Source organism: Bombus huntii, chromosome 4, assembly GCF_024542735.1.
Source record: "Bombus huntii isolate Logan2020A chromosome 4, iyBomHunt1.1, whole genome shotgun sequence".
Taxonomy (NCBI): domain Eukaryota; kingdom Metazoa; phylum Arthropoda; class Insecta; order Hymenoptera; family Apidae; genus Bombus; species Bombus huntii.
The window spans coordinates 6,035,007-6,051,490 of NC_066241.1; the positions used below are offsets into that span (position 1 = coordinate 6,035,007).

Below are 16,484 nucleotides of genomic sequence, written 5' to 3' on the forward strand. Positions count from 1 at the left end.
TAAGTCGACCGCGGTTTCTTCCCGTTTTTTAACCTCTTTTTTTCTTCCTCCTTTTTTTTAACCTCTCTCTCTCTCTCTCTCTCTCTCTCTCTCTCTCTCTCTCTCTCGTTCTTTTTTCTTCTTGAAGAGCACGATGGTGCACGCGTGAGAGAAATTTTGCGAATTTTTGACGCCCATAGGTAGATTCGCGGGATTATATCGCGAGCAGGATCGATCCGCTGGAGAAGCAGAGAGAGGTTGAATTTTTTAAAGTGCAAGGTCTGCACGTTTTTTTCTCTCTCCTTCTCCCTCCCTCCCTCTCCCTCTTTCTCTCTCTTTCTCTTTCTTTCGCTTTAATTATGACTGATGCTTTAAAGCTTGCGTCCTTTTTATACGTAGATATACGTAGAATTTATGCGATGTAATTTGTATAAAAGATGTAGCCTCGCTGGGAGTTTTACCGGCTCTTTTTTCCAGGATATTTTTACGAAGATAGGGATCGTTCTTAAGACGAAGGAAATTACTGCGAGACGTCGAGTGTTGCTCGACACCTGCCCAGCTTTTAATCCAAGTTGAGGGAACCTTATAACTCCTGGCAGATAAGAGAACGTAGGTTGAAATCGAAGAAATGGTGAATTCTATTTGACGGAGGAAATTCTCTGCGGCGAATTTCTCCGCTAGACGAAACGAAACGGGGGGAGGGATTTCGAGTCGCCTTGAAACGCAAAGTACTGGTTAGAGACGCAACTTTTTCGCAGACAGCCCGACGAGTTCATCGACTACCGTCGGTACCGTCGACGAAGTTACGCCGTTCTGGGAGGGCGAAACTAAAGTTAAACTGGCGCGAATGCGGCGAACAACTCTTGCCTCAGCTTCGTCTCCCTTGTCTACGCGACTCCGTAGTCGATTAGGCTGCTGTTCTTGCCTTTGACTTTCGCTATTTCTCCCGACTCAATGAACCCATTACAGTCATCGTTGTTGTGCACCGTTTTTGTTTCGTGTTTGTATTATGAAAACACGACAGATTATTAAGTAGGAGAAGAACGTAAGATGGGACGATAGAGAATCTGCGTAAAGAAATTTGGATAAAATATATTCGATGGTGATATCAATTTTTTCAACCATCTTTCTTCCTCAAATATTTCCATCTTTTGGTAGATCATTTTATATATTCCTTTAAATATCGACAATTTTTACGTTCCTATGTAATTTTCTTTTTTCCTATACAATTTGAACTTTTTTAGTTTTACGTGTATAAACGTATATCTCTTTTGAGGTTCAGCGAAGCATAATTCGTTAAAAATCACACGTTTTATATATCAAAGTCCAATAGATGTTTTGATTATTTTTTATTACTTGTAACTCTCACATATTATTTTTCCAACTGAATTTATCCTTTGATATCAAGTTGATACAATAATAAACAACTGATACAACGAAAAAGGAAACGTTGATATAACTTAATACATTTTTCTGTCAAAAATAAAAGAACGAGGTAATTTGCATTGTCCATGAATAATAAAGTACCGCGTACCTCACATTTATCTGCGATATAAAAATGTAAAGCAAGTAGTAAGATGGATAAGTATTAATTATGTTTCTCTACCTTCGCGATTCAAACCTGTAGGTATATTTCTTCCTACAAAATCACATTTGGCCATTTCTACGGAGCAAATATACCACTCGTGTAATCTCACGTATAAATCGCTCATACATGACTTTAACTATTCGCAGAGGATATTCCATTTTTACTCATAGAGTTCTCATAACGTCGTTGATAGAACCGCAATGTATGAAACGCGTTGTTCGCGAACGTTCGTTTATGATCAATAAACGGCTCGCGAGGATTTACCGTTTTTCCCTGGCGCCACCTAAATCGCACGGACGAGAAACTGTAAACTCAAACGAGCATCGCAAGCGTTTTTGTCACGGATATATTTAGGAGGTGTGCTCTATCCGTTTCTTTCGTTCTACTCTTTATTCATTTATTTACGAAGAAAAAAACCTATTAGCAATAAGAAATCCAGGCCATAATCGGTATCAAATTACACAATAAAACGTACAATGTTTGCTAATTTACCTCCGTGGTATCACGAACGTTTATCCACGGTAATTAAACCAACGATTAAAATCATTTTCTCCAATAATCCTAAGAATTTACGACTTTGAGACTCATCGCGTTATTCGAAAAAATCGTTCCACGTATTGTAGTATCATGTTCTATAGTAAACTGTATTTTCTAGTTCGTCGATAATTCGCGGTACAGTTTTCCAGAGGGGAGGTGACCCCTTATCGGCCTTTCGATTGCGTCAATTAATTAATTTTAATTACTTCGCACGGTGGCGTGCGTCAGCTGTGTGAAATAGAATTAATCGCGTTTTATCGGTGGAAGTCGAACGGTAATCGAAGCGATTCGCGGGGAAACGCGAGCAATATTCAATCCTGGAGGATTAATCAGGGTCCGATATTCGATCTTTCCGAGCGATCGGTCGATATTTCGCTTTTATACAAAGCCGTTTCGCATCGGCGTTTCATTTTCAGACCAAACTTTCCCCTCGATCGATACAATTTTCCCTGACCTGCCCTCGTATTATTGAGAAATTTCAATTTAACCCATTAAAGGCTAGATAATAGTCTACATAATGTCGTACGTGCTTCGATTTCTCTAAATGTCATAAAATTGTCGAATACAGATTCCAGGAATAACGAGGAAAAAGATTAGTAGAATTCACGTTGCACAGCGAGGAAATCTTTTAATCGTAACTTTTTACCGTTGCAAACGTGTAGGTCCCTTTGGAATCTCTGATTTATGATGCGCCATTAAGGGATTAACAGCTAGACACGAATATGTAAGAGCCGTGATTAAACAATACAAATTGCACTGCAGGCAACATGAAGGCAGACAAACTAAGCGAACAACGACGATGACATTATAAAGCGTCCGAATGAAAATCTAATACCGTGCAACAACATGTACATACATCTTTCGATAACACTGCATTTGTGCAATTTTTGCTATTGTAACATTACTAAATTTCAAATAGATTAAATACGCATCATACGTCACTTTTCTTATCATACTCGGATTACCAGGGACTATCATCCCTGCTCATTAATAAATCGGCAATATTCGCATCTAAACCATCCCAACCATCGCAACGCATTATACCCATCTGCAATATAATAGATATCCCAATATTATTCCCCACATTCAATAACCCCAACCTTCGAAAGACATACGATCATCGTGCATTCCCGCGATTTTCTCCCCCTCTGCTCGGATTCACGGTCAATTTTCGAGCGGCAAGATCTCGCAGATGTTCTAGCGCGCGGGTCTAAAAACAGCGCGCCGCCCTATTCGAACGTGAATCATCCGATGACGAACGGCGTTATATATAATGAGCGTTCGCGCGCGAATCCGAAAATCGCGCGTTCTCGAAATTCCCGACGGATGGTACTCGTTAACGAGCCACTCGTGGAAATATTTCATAAACACGTTCGGTACGTGAAAAATTCGCGCGAAAATCCACGACCATGTTCGTAACGTCTCTTCCAATTAACGGTCGGCAAGAAGCCGAGCGTCAAAAATGCTCGCTGACTCGTTGGAAAATCGGGTTTCTACGCGGCAAACAGAAAGAAATTATAAAACACGCGCAGAGATCGGGGGATACACGTCGGTTTCTGTCGGAGGGATATTTTTCAGGGGCGGGTCCTTTTTCTGAAAAAAGATAAAATTCTGGTTGGGAAGGACGGAAAGAGGCGCGGAGCTTTTGTGTAGCCGACGCGAAATTTCGTTGGAACGCCGCCAACTACCGCGCCACCCGCTGGTTTAAGTATCCAGAGAATCGTCGGGATTTCTCGATGCTTGGGAAACTCGACGCTTGTGTTCAGTGCGTATATCTATGCACGTTCTTTACGAGATAATGCGACAATTTTGGCGGAAACACTAAGGGAAGAGAATATATAACGCAGTTGTTTCGGCACTGCTTCGTCGTCCGTGAACTTGGAATGGTTAAGTATACTGTGAATGTTCATGTAGGTGTATACATATCTTATATGTAATTATTATCTTACATATTGCATATGTTTTGCATGTTATCACAGTTAAGAAGCATATGTACACGTGAATGTTAAATACTCCGTATCTATCTCTTTGCGCTTGATTGCGATAATAGGCGACTATGTATATAGTCATAAGCCGAAACGATAATTGTATGTACCTACGATGCAAATATTCATGAACCATATTGCAAGGATTTTTAAGGAATGTATTAAGCTATCCGAAAAGTTTCTTTTGTTTTATGAGGAAATAATAGACGCACAATGTTTTTTCTTTTATATTATTTTGTCGAATTACGTACGATCCATTTTGTTTTATTGTGATAAACACCGCGACAGACTTGGTTTCACGTTTGTATGAACGTGCATTGTTGTAAAAAAACATGTTTGCGAAAGAAAGACATTTTTCGAACAACCTAATATGTACCTGGTAGTTGTAGCGAACGAGTTCGTATGAGAATAAAAGCAATTTTGTGAAAGAATTCCGGTTCGTTCGAAATATTCCAAATTGCGAACGTATCAAGCGATAAAACTGTGGAACACTCGAGTTCTGTAAATGAAACTGAAAATTTCATTCAGTTTGAGAAAAATATAAGGAACACGTATTTTTCATAAACGATGACATATTAAATTATTTTCACGTTACTCTCTCGTCGATTCAACATTTTATTCCCGTTTGATCTTGAAATTCTCATCTAGACATGCTTAGACATTTATCTACCTCCCTAATTCCAGAGCTAATAAATTAATTCAAGGGATGATAAACGTCTTCCTAAGAACATCAGCAAAGCCTCGAACCCCACAGGATCCTTAATCTTCGTCTCGAAACCATTGACTTATCCCAAGTCACGAGGATACGGGCGGTTGATCTCTGTCGTCTGTTCGATAACTTTGGGAAATCCGCTGCGGGTACCAGTATACGATGACAATATTTAAAAAGAGGAAATTAAATTTCGAGGTAGTCCACGAAGAATCGTTCGTTGAGCAACGTTAAAAAAATTTTATCAACTGTGTCGTAGATGCTGGTCGTGTAATATTTATAGTATAATATTTAAACGCGTTATTTCACGCATGGATGAAGGATCGAATACGCGATATTGCGAAATCGAAAGCAAATTTTTCTTTCTCGCGTGTCTTATGCGCTAAAAGAATGCTGCGACGTAAGAAGTTCAATTTGAACAATGTAATAATCAATACAGGTAATATAGCTAACGTAACAAACAATCTGATTAAATTTTCCTTATAGTTCGTTTCACGTAATATTTTACAATTTTCTCTCTAAAGTTTGTATCTATTTTCATTTGCTACCTGCCTCGTTATGAATGCTATTCCACGCATGAAATGAGTAAAGGCACAGCATAGACGCTCGATATATGTTTCCAATTTACGTGGATACAACAAAACGTGCTAGCCAAATAGCACAAGAGCAAACGAACTCCAACAAGCTATACAAATATGTATACAGTTTGGTCGACCTCACAGACAGTGAAATACTGGAAATTTTCTCCAACATTAGCAGAAGTCAGTTCCGTGCCGATCTGTGCAAACGAGACGCACGACGCTCTTTCATCACGTGCAATAATAATACGCGCACGATACGAGCGATTCGAGTATTATAAAATATGAAATATCTCGCGTTTTCCATTTTCGTCGTTGTCTTATTTATCGAAAATCGTTCGTCGAACGACGTTCATCCTGATCGTTAAGCCTGACAGGCTGGCTCAATTTTCATACACGCTGATATTTTACCTTTACTGTTGGCTAAATTATATTTCGATGCTTCATTACACAAATGATATTACATGCAAATATTAAAGTACATCGATGCAGTGAAAAAAAACGTTTATATAAACTGCATTTGTTTTAACAAAATATTAATTAACGTCTGAGTAAATAAGCTCTCGTCGACTGAATCTACTTATATGAATCAACTCTGATTATGTAAACGATAAATCATACATAATGGGACGAGTCGGTGGATTGTTGTTATATGAATTCCAATTACATAAATTATTTGTTGGATAAATTCTTATAAACGGAGTTCTGCCGTATCTAAATATTATGATACATAATATTTTGTTTAGTCTTTAGTAATTAATAAAAAAAATATGTTTACTTAACCTACCATAAACTCTGTTTTGAAAGGGTTAAGGAGACAGCGCTTCCCCCCCAACGCGGATGTGTAATAAATCGTGGAAGCAAGAACGGTAATGGTAGAAGGGGAAACGAACCGATCGATTCTCCGGTTCTCTGACCGGCGATAATCCACGGCGAATATTATTAACCGCAACGAATGCAACCAGGAGGCCAGCAACCTCCTCGAGAGGCAGCCTCGACCCTGCAACGAAACCGCAACGACAGACCCGGCCGCGTTTTCGAACGTGAATTACGAACGCGACGAATGCCAACTTCCACGTAGAGAACGCTGTCCGCTTCCATCGACGAGTTCATCACTATTACTGTCTCGTTTACGAGCCTTTGTCTTCGTTTCAAAGGCTTTTGAACTCTTGTTTTCGTGAAACTTATTTATTTAACGGATGTTCACTGGTGACACTTCTGACGAGAGTATGGTTGGCAGCAGTGAAAACTTTAGACAAGCGAATAGCGTTGTTCTCCGATTTGATGAAAGACAGTGAAATGAGGATTGCAATTGGAGATAAATATTTGATTTTATCGAACAAAAATATATCGTTGATGCTACTTGTTATTATCTTTAGATATTTCTAATTCCTACTGTAGAGATGTAGGTCTTCTCACGCCAGGAATAATACAATACGCAATACAACTATAGCAATTTTATTTATTTGATAGATTTATTTACAATGATTGAAGCAGGAGAACGATGATTATTTAACTAGAGCTTAATGTAATAATGTAATATAACTAAAACAACTAATGTTACGTCGCATGAAATGGTCCGTGCGATGTCCTTCAGTGTCTGACCATCAAGGCCCAAGCCCCATTCGACAGACCCTCGATAAACCTAAGGCCCCACCTTAACCCGAATCTTATTAACTTGCAGGAACCTTCAATCCTGCAAGTATTTCCGGTATTTGAAACAGTCCTTGGGTTTATTGCACGTTCTTACCGGGTTACTATCCTTAAATCAATCACTTGCTTAACTTATACATACGCCTCAGTGTAACTCTTAAGTGTTGGAAATATAATCTTTATAACCCTGTTAATCGCAGCGTTATACCACCTCAACCACCCCTATTATTTCAACGGAAATCAGGGGATCGATCTATTCGCGGCGTCGATTATTATAATCGTAACGGGAATTTAGAACTCCTGTTGACGTGTTTCCTCGCGATTGCGTCTCCCCGCGATTGGTCGAAAGTACAACTAAATTTGTACAACTATTCAACTTCTGAGTGACAGCTCACCACTCATGGTCTCATGACTCCAACTCACTCCAACTATTGACTAACGACTTACGACTAATGACTCATGACTTACGACTAACAACTCATGACTTACGACTAACAACTAACAACTAACTCACTTTCTCCATCAAAACGTCCTTTTATACTAGTTTTAGGTACTTCTACGACGCACACATGTTTCAAAACTGACTCAACATGGTCATGTACATCTTTCTTCAAGTATTTATTGCCCGAAAGCGTTACGGTTATATTGCTGGGCCACATGGCCCATTGGGATTTCCCATCCTTCCCGGCTCGTCAGCACTCACTTTCTATCTACATTGTAGTTCATCGGACTTTTCCTAAACGGTTTTTCCACGATACTACGCATCAGATATCTTTCATTATTGTTTGGTGTTTTATCGAGTAAGAATATTTGAATTCAACATATTTGAATTGTATAAACAATATTTGTATTGTATACACGTGACTCTTCGCATTTTATACTACATATTCGTAATACAATGTATTTAAAAAACATATAGCCAACGTGTCGGACAAAGAAATCTTCTATAGCAGAAAATTGAAATTCTCTACACTCTTAGTACATAATGCTTAAAGTGTCACCAATTTCTCGCTAATGTAACGGAAGCGAACTTGCTACCAAGTAGATTAAAAGTTTCAGATGTTTCGCATACCTTAACCTAAATATAGTATACATTGATGATTATAAATAAAGTGGTATTATAAGTATGCCAAATAAGCACGCCTGCCAAAAACAGTTGCAAAGAATAAAAAATAATAATTCTAATGTTAAAACAGAACACACTCAAAGCTACTAAAGCACAGGCTCAACAACGAAACCTATTTAAAAGGACTAAAGCGTTAACAAAGATTAACACGTTCGTATAACGAACGATCTTTATATGCTCGTTCGTCAAGGATGAGACGCGATCTCGCGAATTTTTCCACGCTCCAGTTACGTCACTCTGACACGAAAGTTATATTCGAACGACGGGTCCAAGTAGCAATTTGCACGAGAAGGACGCGAGTGGTTCGAGCTCGAGCAGCGACGTGGATTAATACCGAAAATGAAGAATCGTCGCTGGCACGTATCAAAGGGAACGTGCGGCGTTCCGTTCGCGAGGCAGTCGACGTTTCTCCGTGATAAATATATCCATCTTGTGGGAGGGACAGAGAGCCTACGATCCCGCGGGGAACACCGGGATTTATTCGTTTCCGCGGGAACGAAGGTGAAACGTCTGGCTGTTAAATGAAGGGCCGCCGACTGCAAATGGACCACGCGTCCAGTCCGCCCGAGTTTGTTAACTCAATCATCCGTACTCGTCCCCTGAACGAAATTAGAGCCATTAAACTAGAGAGACCGCGGTTAAAAAAACCGCGAATCGTGACTTTTCATATGCTCCTCTTTATGTATTTTGATGGTACTTCCGCTAAACGCTGTTAAAACTAGTAAAAAGATTGTAAAAAGTACAAAGTTTGGAATCACGGATGCTCGGAATTAAAAATTACGCCGGCATAAAATATCTTTTTACAGGTAAAAATGTTGAACTCTTAAATTCTCAAATAAATACAGAAACGTTCCCAGTTTACTGATAACAAAATTAATAATTAACGAAAAATTCGGTTTAGATAAAACCGTGAAAATTGATATTTTGTTCATATTTGGTGTATAAGTGATTCACGTCAGTGTGAATTGATTTTCATAATGGTAGAAGGGAAAGGTTCATAGAATGAATCATTTCTTCCTATGATATTTTTGTTTGCGCGGTGTTTAAACGCGTGAACTATATAGAGACGTTGAGAATGTTTTTAATCTTCTCTAATAAATCGTTCGAACTAGCAGTAGCCGTAAAAATGAGTTATTCGTGCCAAGTTAAATGTATGTTCAGTGAGATATCTACAGCGCTAATCCTTTACGTAAAGTATGTACATTTGATATTTTGTTCTACTTGATTCACGCGCGATTACCAACTTTCTGCACTTTATATTATTGCACTGTTGCGCCATTTCAGTTGTTTTCCAACGAATCGCATTTTTCTACCAGGGAAAATTTCTCAAGTTTGGAGAAAACGCGATAGAATCATTGCGCGATTTCTTTTTCCAACTTTGTTATAACATTTTCTCAATACCGTTATTAAAGAGAATTTGAAATTAAAACAGAAGAATTCGAAGACCGTAACAGAGATAAAGGCGATACTTAGAGATGCGATGGTTGAAAATATTTTCTTAATATCCAATTCAATGTAGAATATGAAAGTAGGATTTTTATGACCTATTTACTCTTATGTATTTGTTATATACGCTTTACGTATTCATTATTTCTTCTCTCTCTCTCTCTCTCTCTCTCTCTCTCTCTCTCTCTTTCTCTCCCTCTCTAATAAAGCAAACAGCAAACAAAAATTCTCCTCCGCTTTATTCCCTTCGTATCACCGAGACCCCAAAACATCCATCAAAAGCGCGAAGGTAAAAAAGGAGGAAAAATCCAGATACCGAAATACGTAAATCACTGGGACGATTAGTAGTCAATAGCGCAGTGAGGCCGACAAATAGGACGGCGTTAATAAAGTGGACTCGACACGTCCCAATTTGATGCGTCTAAATAAAGTGGCGGACCGATCGAACCGATCCACCTTCCGTCGATTTCGTTCGCGAATAGCCAACGCATCGACCCGTCCGAAATTAACCAACCGGTTACATGTCAAATGTCAGGAAGTATGATGCCAATACGAAAGGAACAACTCTAGCAAAGCAACGTCGCCATCGTCTTCGAGCAACTGTTTGATCGTGAATAATGGACAACCGTGTCGTCGTCTCTACTTCATGGCGTAACAGTAGCCGACGTGGCACTATTTAATCATCAATCTTAATCCAGTCAGCCGCGTGCAAGCGTTAGAAGTTAATTCCCGTATCAGTATGCGGACACAAGGCACCGGACATGTCCCTCTGTGTCGTGATTTCGCGAGGCTGCTTTGCAAAGCGGAACGCCTCGAATTATTAAGATCCACGTTAAGACGCAACGTGCACTAGCAATACTAACTTTAGATGTTAGGAAAATCAAAATAAGATCAATTTTAGGAACTAAGAAATTTTCAACAACGTGTTTCAAATGCTTCGAACGACGTCCTACAGATGCTTTCAAAATCATCCGAGCAACCCTTTATTTTTGAAAAGTAAAGGATCGACTTCCTTGCTCGAATGATAAAACGAATTCCTCAAACATTTGCACAGTTTGGCAACTCGTGTTAGTCGAAAACCAGACCAACATGTTTCCTTAATCGAATCGAAATTCTCCGACTCTGCTTCAATAAATGCTATTCGATATTTCCTTCCCTTCGTGATGTTCCTGTTATATTCGCAATTCTTCTATTAGTTCGTCGCTTAAAGTATTTTAACTCGCTGTAATTATATCTAAAAAGAAATAAATTTAAGATTGTATGCATCTATATTTCACAAACCTTATCTTATCTACCTTGTTTCTATTTCATTACATTTCATATCCATCTTCTAGTATATTTTACCGAACTTAACTAAGTAGAGCAAAGTACTAATTCTTCACTGCTACATGGTATTAATTGTTTCAAGAAGCGTTTACAAAAGAAAAAATATTGCCAACGATGCGATCTTCCCACGCCAAGTGCATTCATAAGTGATAATTTGCAGGCGCGAAGAAGAAAAAGAAGACAGCGGAAAAAAGCAAACAACGTACAGAGAAAAAGAAGCCTTGACACGTATTCGCGACGCGGATTAACCACGCGTTGCGCGGTGGTTCGAGCTTAAAGTGATACTTCCTTCCCCTTTTGTGCCAACTCGCTCTCGAATTGCGCGCGACACGTGAAATATTTCTTAATACATCCGAACGCGGCCGTCTAATTAATTCACGGAGTGGCATCCACCTTCAACGAAATGCCCGGAATATTTCTTCCTCGAGGATACGAGAGTGGATGCAATTTGTTCGCGCTTTACAGAATTCTACTCTCTCCCCGTGTTGCACTCTAAGTTGCTTGCGTTTAATTTTAAAATGGCTGCTGGTATCCAGAATTTTTTTATTCTCAGTATTTCTCTCGTTTATCAATGTCCGGAGGGTTCTAAGTTTAATTTAAAAAATTCGTATTCTGATCTTTCTTTATGCTTGTCTGTTCCTCTTCGTGAAAGATCGTTCAGTCCTTCGTAACTACTCTGAATCAATTCCGAATACGATACGAGACATATAGAAGCTAAATTGATTAATTTTATGCGCAAGTTTTGAATATAATGAAGCTTTACAAGTTTTTCACACAATTACAAATGTATTGTATTTTTGTTGCTTGCAAAAGGACCAAATATTAATCGTTTGACTGCGAGATTTATTTCACCATCTTGCCGATACAACGAGTAGGTATTTTCAGAAGAAAGGAGAAATTTTCAGAAAAATAACACGTACATCTTCCTACGTTCGAACGAACAATTCCATGACAAATCAATATGTCTCGTACGACAAATTCAAAACAATTTTCTCTCCTCCGTTTCCATCTTTTTAAACATTTCGATTCCTGGTATCCCGATCGAATTGCGTTTCTAAATTTACCCAATTCCCAGGAAAGCAGTTCGACGGCTTAAGTTTGGCTCCAGGCTGATTCCTTAGATAAATGAAACAATACCATGGAGAGAGCAGTGTCTTTAAGAAAAACTCGATATTACTTTCATTTCTGAGTTACGAAACGTCACGAAATATTCGATTTTACTTGTTTCGTTAATTTGTTATTTAAGGCTTAATTACGAGTAAACATGAAATACCATGAAACTGACCAAAGCTTGGAAACTATGATTTTTAAGACTCGTGTTAACACGCAATCATGCACGGCCTATTTCGCGTGCTTCCGCGGGGCATGACCCCTGTCTCTCGGTTTCAATCGCGAACAGAAATAGCTTACATTCGAGTAAAATGGACAGAACAATTCCTAATCCATGTATCAGACAGAAATTGGCACAAATTCTAGAAGCCAGAAGATAAAAAACATCGAAGACATGAATAACGGTAGGTATCTGTAGTAACAGCAGTAGGAAATATTTTATAGATTCCGCTTATCCCGGATACAGTGTAAATAAAAGATGAAATTAAAAATCGTAAAGTTTATACAGAGTTATGTACGTACTCGTAATATTTTGTTTAATATTTAGATACTATCGTATTCTTCCGTTTATTTATTTCTATATTTAGAAACTACTGAAATATTAATTCAGTAATTTCCTACTATAACGAGTTGTTTGTTATGACAACAACATATCTGTTCTCGTTCTTCGTCGCAATATTTCACGATGTTCCGTGAAATTCAAGACTACAGAAGAAACGCAAGAAGATCGGAAAATAAAGGTGAAACGGAAGTATATTCGCTCGATAACAAGTACGACGTTCTAAGATGCGGTTAACCATAGAAAAATCTACCGATTAATGGAGCACGTGATGAGAATATCGATAACAAGGTGACACACGTTGCAAGGACAGACTCGATCTGTCAGACAAACAGACTAACACGAAGGAAAATTTTAGTCGAAATTTCCACGCGGTCAACGTCCAACGATTAATTATCTTAAATAGAATCTGAATATTCAGGAGCAATTACTAAATGAGATAAGGCAGGGAGTAATGGCGTTGTTGGAAAAACAAGACAAATTCCTCCAATCCAAAAGCACCGCCTTATTTTTCGTCTTTTGTAACGCCAACTTATATTACGCGCTTCTCTTCTTGTGTCACAATTTTTTACTACCTATTTGTACCTTCTTTCTTTCTCAGCTTTTCTTTTTTTTTTTTTTTTTCTTGCTGCGATATTGCTTGCCTCGAAACAGGTGTTAAATTATAGGTAGTAACGGGACGAATTTATGCTTTTACTTAATACATTACTGTCTTCTTATCCATGAAAATATCGACCTTTACCCGCGGCGATCGAACTGGTGAAATGGACTGATATTTAAAGCGTTCCTTTTGGAAGAAACAATCCATCCGTGATTTTCGCGAATCGTTTTGTATAGTTTCTTAAAATAACGGAAGAGCTGTACCAAAAGTTTTCACTTCGAAATCAAAATACATTTAAAGTTCAATCGAATGAAAATCACACATATGAACAACGATTCTTTCGTGTCTTCCTCGGATTTAAGAAATTACTTGCCGATAAATGGACACGATTACATTGAAAAACACAAAGAAGTTAATGCTTCCAGATTTCATAAAAACTATCTAAAAAATAGCTAATCCAAAAACCATCTAATAGGTATTCCACTACTTAAGCAAGACCCCATACCCTTCCTCTCTCAAAGAAGGATTTACACAGCCGCAACTACCCCGGAACACCCTAGTGAGAAAAGAAATTAGCATGAGGGGACAGATCGTCGGGGCCGTGCATAGCTTAAGGGCCAGCCGATACGATGGGAAGACCGATCGATCTACTTACTTGCCTCGAAATAAAGTACCGATACACACCGGGGGCTGGAAATAGCCCACCCTGCCCTATATTTCAAAATACACATCGTCGTGCCGTGGAAAATCTCTTCATCGACGATTCGATGATGAAAACGAGAAGAGAGAAATACATCTCTGGGAAATAGACAAACGCAAGAATAAAACACACACACAAAAAAAAAAGAGGAAAAAAATTAACGCGAGTAGAGGATCAAAGTCGACGACGAGCAGTTCGTGAATGACGTTCGTCCACTTCGACTCTAGTTCAAGCCTCATTGGCCTCCGGTTTCTCGGGAAATAATATTAAAACCAGAAAGGGGTGGTCCAACAGCGCAGGGATAACTATGGACGCTTGACCCAAAAAGCGACTCTTTTTTCCTGAAAAGCCAATGGAACGTGACCGTGCGCTACCCCTTCGTTTTTTCCCCTTCTTTATTTCTCCCCCTTTTCTCGCGTTCCACCTCTTCTTCTCTTATTTTTTCTCCTTTTATTTATTTCCGTAGAATTGGCAGTGGTAATGCCAGTGGATTAACGTCGATGGATAATACCGCGAGCTTGTGACGCTGTAATCTGCTTTGAAATTTTTCGTCCACCTCTCGCTGTGGACAAGCTTCGCCCCTTTTTCTAACGAATATATACGGGACGAATAAAAAAGCTGGGAACACGCGTCGGGTCGCAGGGAAATTCTCGCGCACACGGAAATTAACCGACCCTCGATCGAGCGGATTTTTCGGAGAGAAACAGCGGGAGATTGATGAAATCGATTGCGACTGGTCGATTGTTCCAACGTGTTTCTTTGTCCCCGCGCTAACGGTAAAATCGCCTTTTCTTCCGCTTACCGTGTAATTTGTGCTTTCCTTTTCCCTCTCTCTCTCTCTCTCTCCTTTTCCTTTTTGACACGTGTGTAAAAAAGAGCAGAAGAGTTTTTTGCGAGAAGAACAAGGAAGCTGGAAGTAGATTATTTGTTAATGCATGTCATGTTTACGGTGGCAGAGTTTACGATGACTGTGCAAATTCGTTCGAATCTTTACGTCCAACTTTTTACCGACGCGAAGTTGATCTGAGTTATTGCTCATGAATTCATGGAGCGAAACTTGAATTTCAATTGGAATACTGTTATGTAATTTTTACGCCGAATGCGATGTTACATTTTTTTTGTGGGTATACATTGACAGCCGCTGATATTGGTATTTGGTAACTAAATAAAACGGGTTTGATCATCCTATTCAACTTTGCGTTGTTGTTTAATCTTTTCACCGATGGATTTATCTACACCTATCTCGACTTTTTCTGTAATCGTTTGAATATGTATATGAATTAGCAAATAAAAGTGGTGAGGATATAAAATGTTTAATTATCAGGAAGGTTACTGTTGTACATTACCATTCATACTTGAATATTAATATCGAGACAATGCTACAAAAACTTCAAAATAATTCCAGATACCAAAAAAATACAGTAACATTAATAAATATTAAATATATAATATTGAATAAATATATTTATTCCATTATAATAATAATCTACGTACCACCTACCTACATATTCAACTTTGAAATTTTCGTTTCACTATAAATACATCTGTCAATTAAATCACTATATTAATAATACTATATTAAATAACACTATATATTATGAAATATCACTATATTAAATAACATACAAAGTATATTCAATTATTTCTGCGATACATTCTTCGAAAAACCACAAGATTTAATATTTAGACCTCAAAGAATAAAATAATTTCTACATATAAATAAAACTTAATACAATAACTATAAAACTTAATAATTCAAACGCAAAAAATAAAAACTATCTCTGTTCCCGAATTTTAACACTGGCATAAAAACGACACAGTCAAGATAACACTCGTACGTCAAACAAAAAACGCAACGCAAATGGCAAGCAACGCGATACGCGTACATATCAATATTAATTACGCGAGACGATCATGGCGAATCGGACGACATTGTGCATACTTCAAACGCGTGCAAAAAAAGGCACGTCTTCGTCACGTTAATCGTGACGTACCAGAAAAGTTCAAGACTCGCGAACGTTTCGCGCCGGGACGCACGTGCATCGCTTACGAAACCAGCGCACTACGTTCATATTCGCAGAACGTACTGTAATTCAACATCTGAATAGAAACCACAAATGATTCTTGATTCAAACTGCACAGCTGATGTGTACAATAATAAGAAATATTATAAATCATACAAAAGCTACTTCGATTTTGTGAATGCTGGTATAAAAGCGAGCGTCGTGCTCCGAACAATATGTAGAAAGTTGTGTAGGGGCGAAAGAAACAGGTCAGGTTTATTGTGTATGAAATTTAATCCGTCTATGCCTACCTTGGCGAAGGAAGAACTTTGGAGCGAGATTCAATTCGAAGAAAGCCTTATCTCAACCTCTGAGGACCTACCTGGGTCTAGGTAAATACCCAGGTAGAAAATATCTACTCCGATTTGAAGTAAAAACACCAAGGACTAAGTTGCAGTACCCATTTGTAATATTTTTTGGTATTTAACACACATAAGATGGTACAAAAAGAGAATTTTGTATGTATATAGCGAATATCTTTGTTTAAAGATAGAAATTTTGCTTTTGGAGCACAGTATTCTATT

General features: G+C 38.4%; 1 protein-coding gene and 1 long non-coding RNA gene across 6 annotated transcripts in view; one reads left to right on the top strand and one right to left on the bottom strand.

Moving 5' to 3' along the window:
- LOC126864547 (uncharacterized) overlaps positions 1 to 2,900 on the top strand; it is a 39,148-nt gene extending 36,248 nt beyond the window's left edge. Inside the window, exon 5 of the long non-coding RNA XR_007689217.1 lies at positions 457 to 2,900. This is a non-coding gene — a long non-coding RNA (uncharacterized LOC126864547). The remainder of the gene's footprint in view (positions 1 to 456) is intronic.
- Positions 1 to 16,484, bottom strand: part of LOC126864517 (RNA binding protein fox-1 homolog 2-like) — a 350,319-nt gene that overhangs the window by 166,909 nt on the left and 166,926 nt on the right. The gene's annotated exons all lie outside the window — the stretch shown is intronic.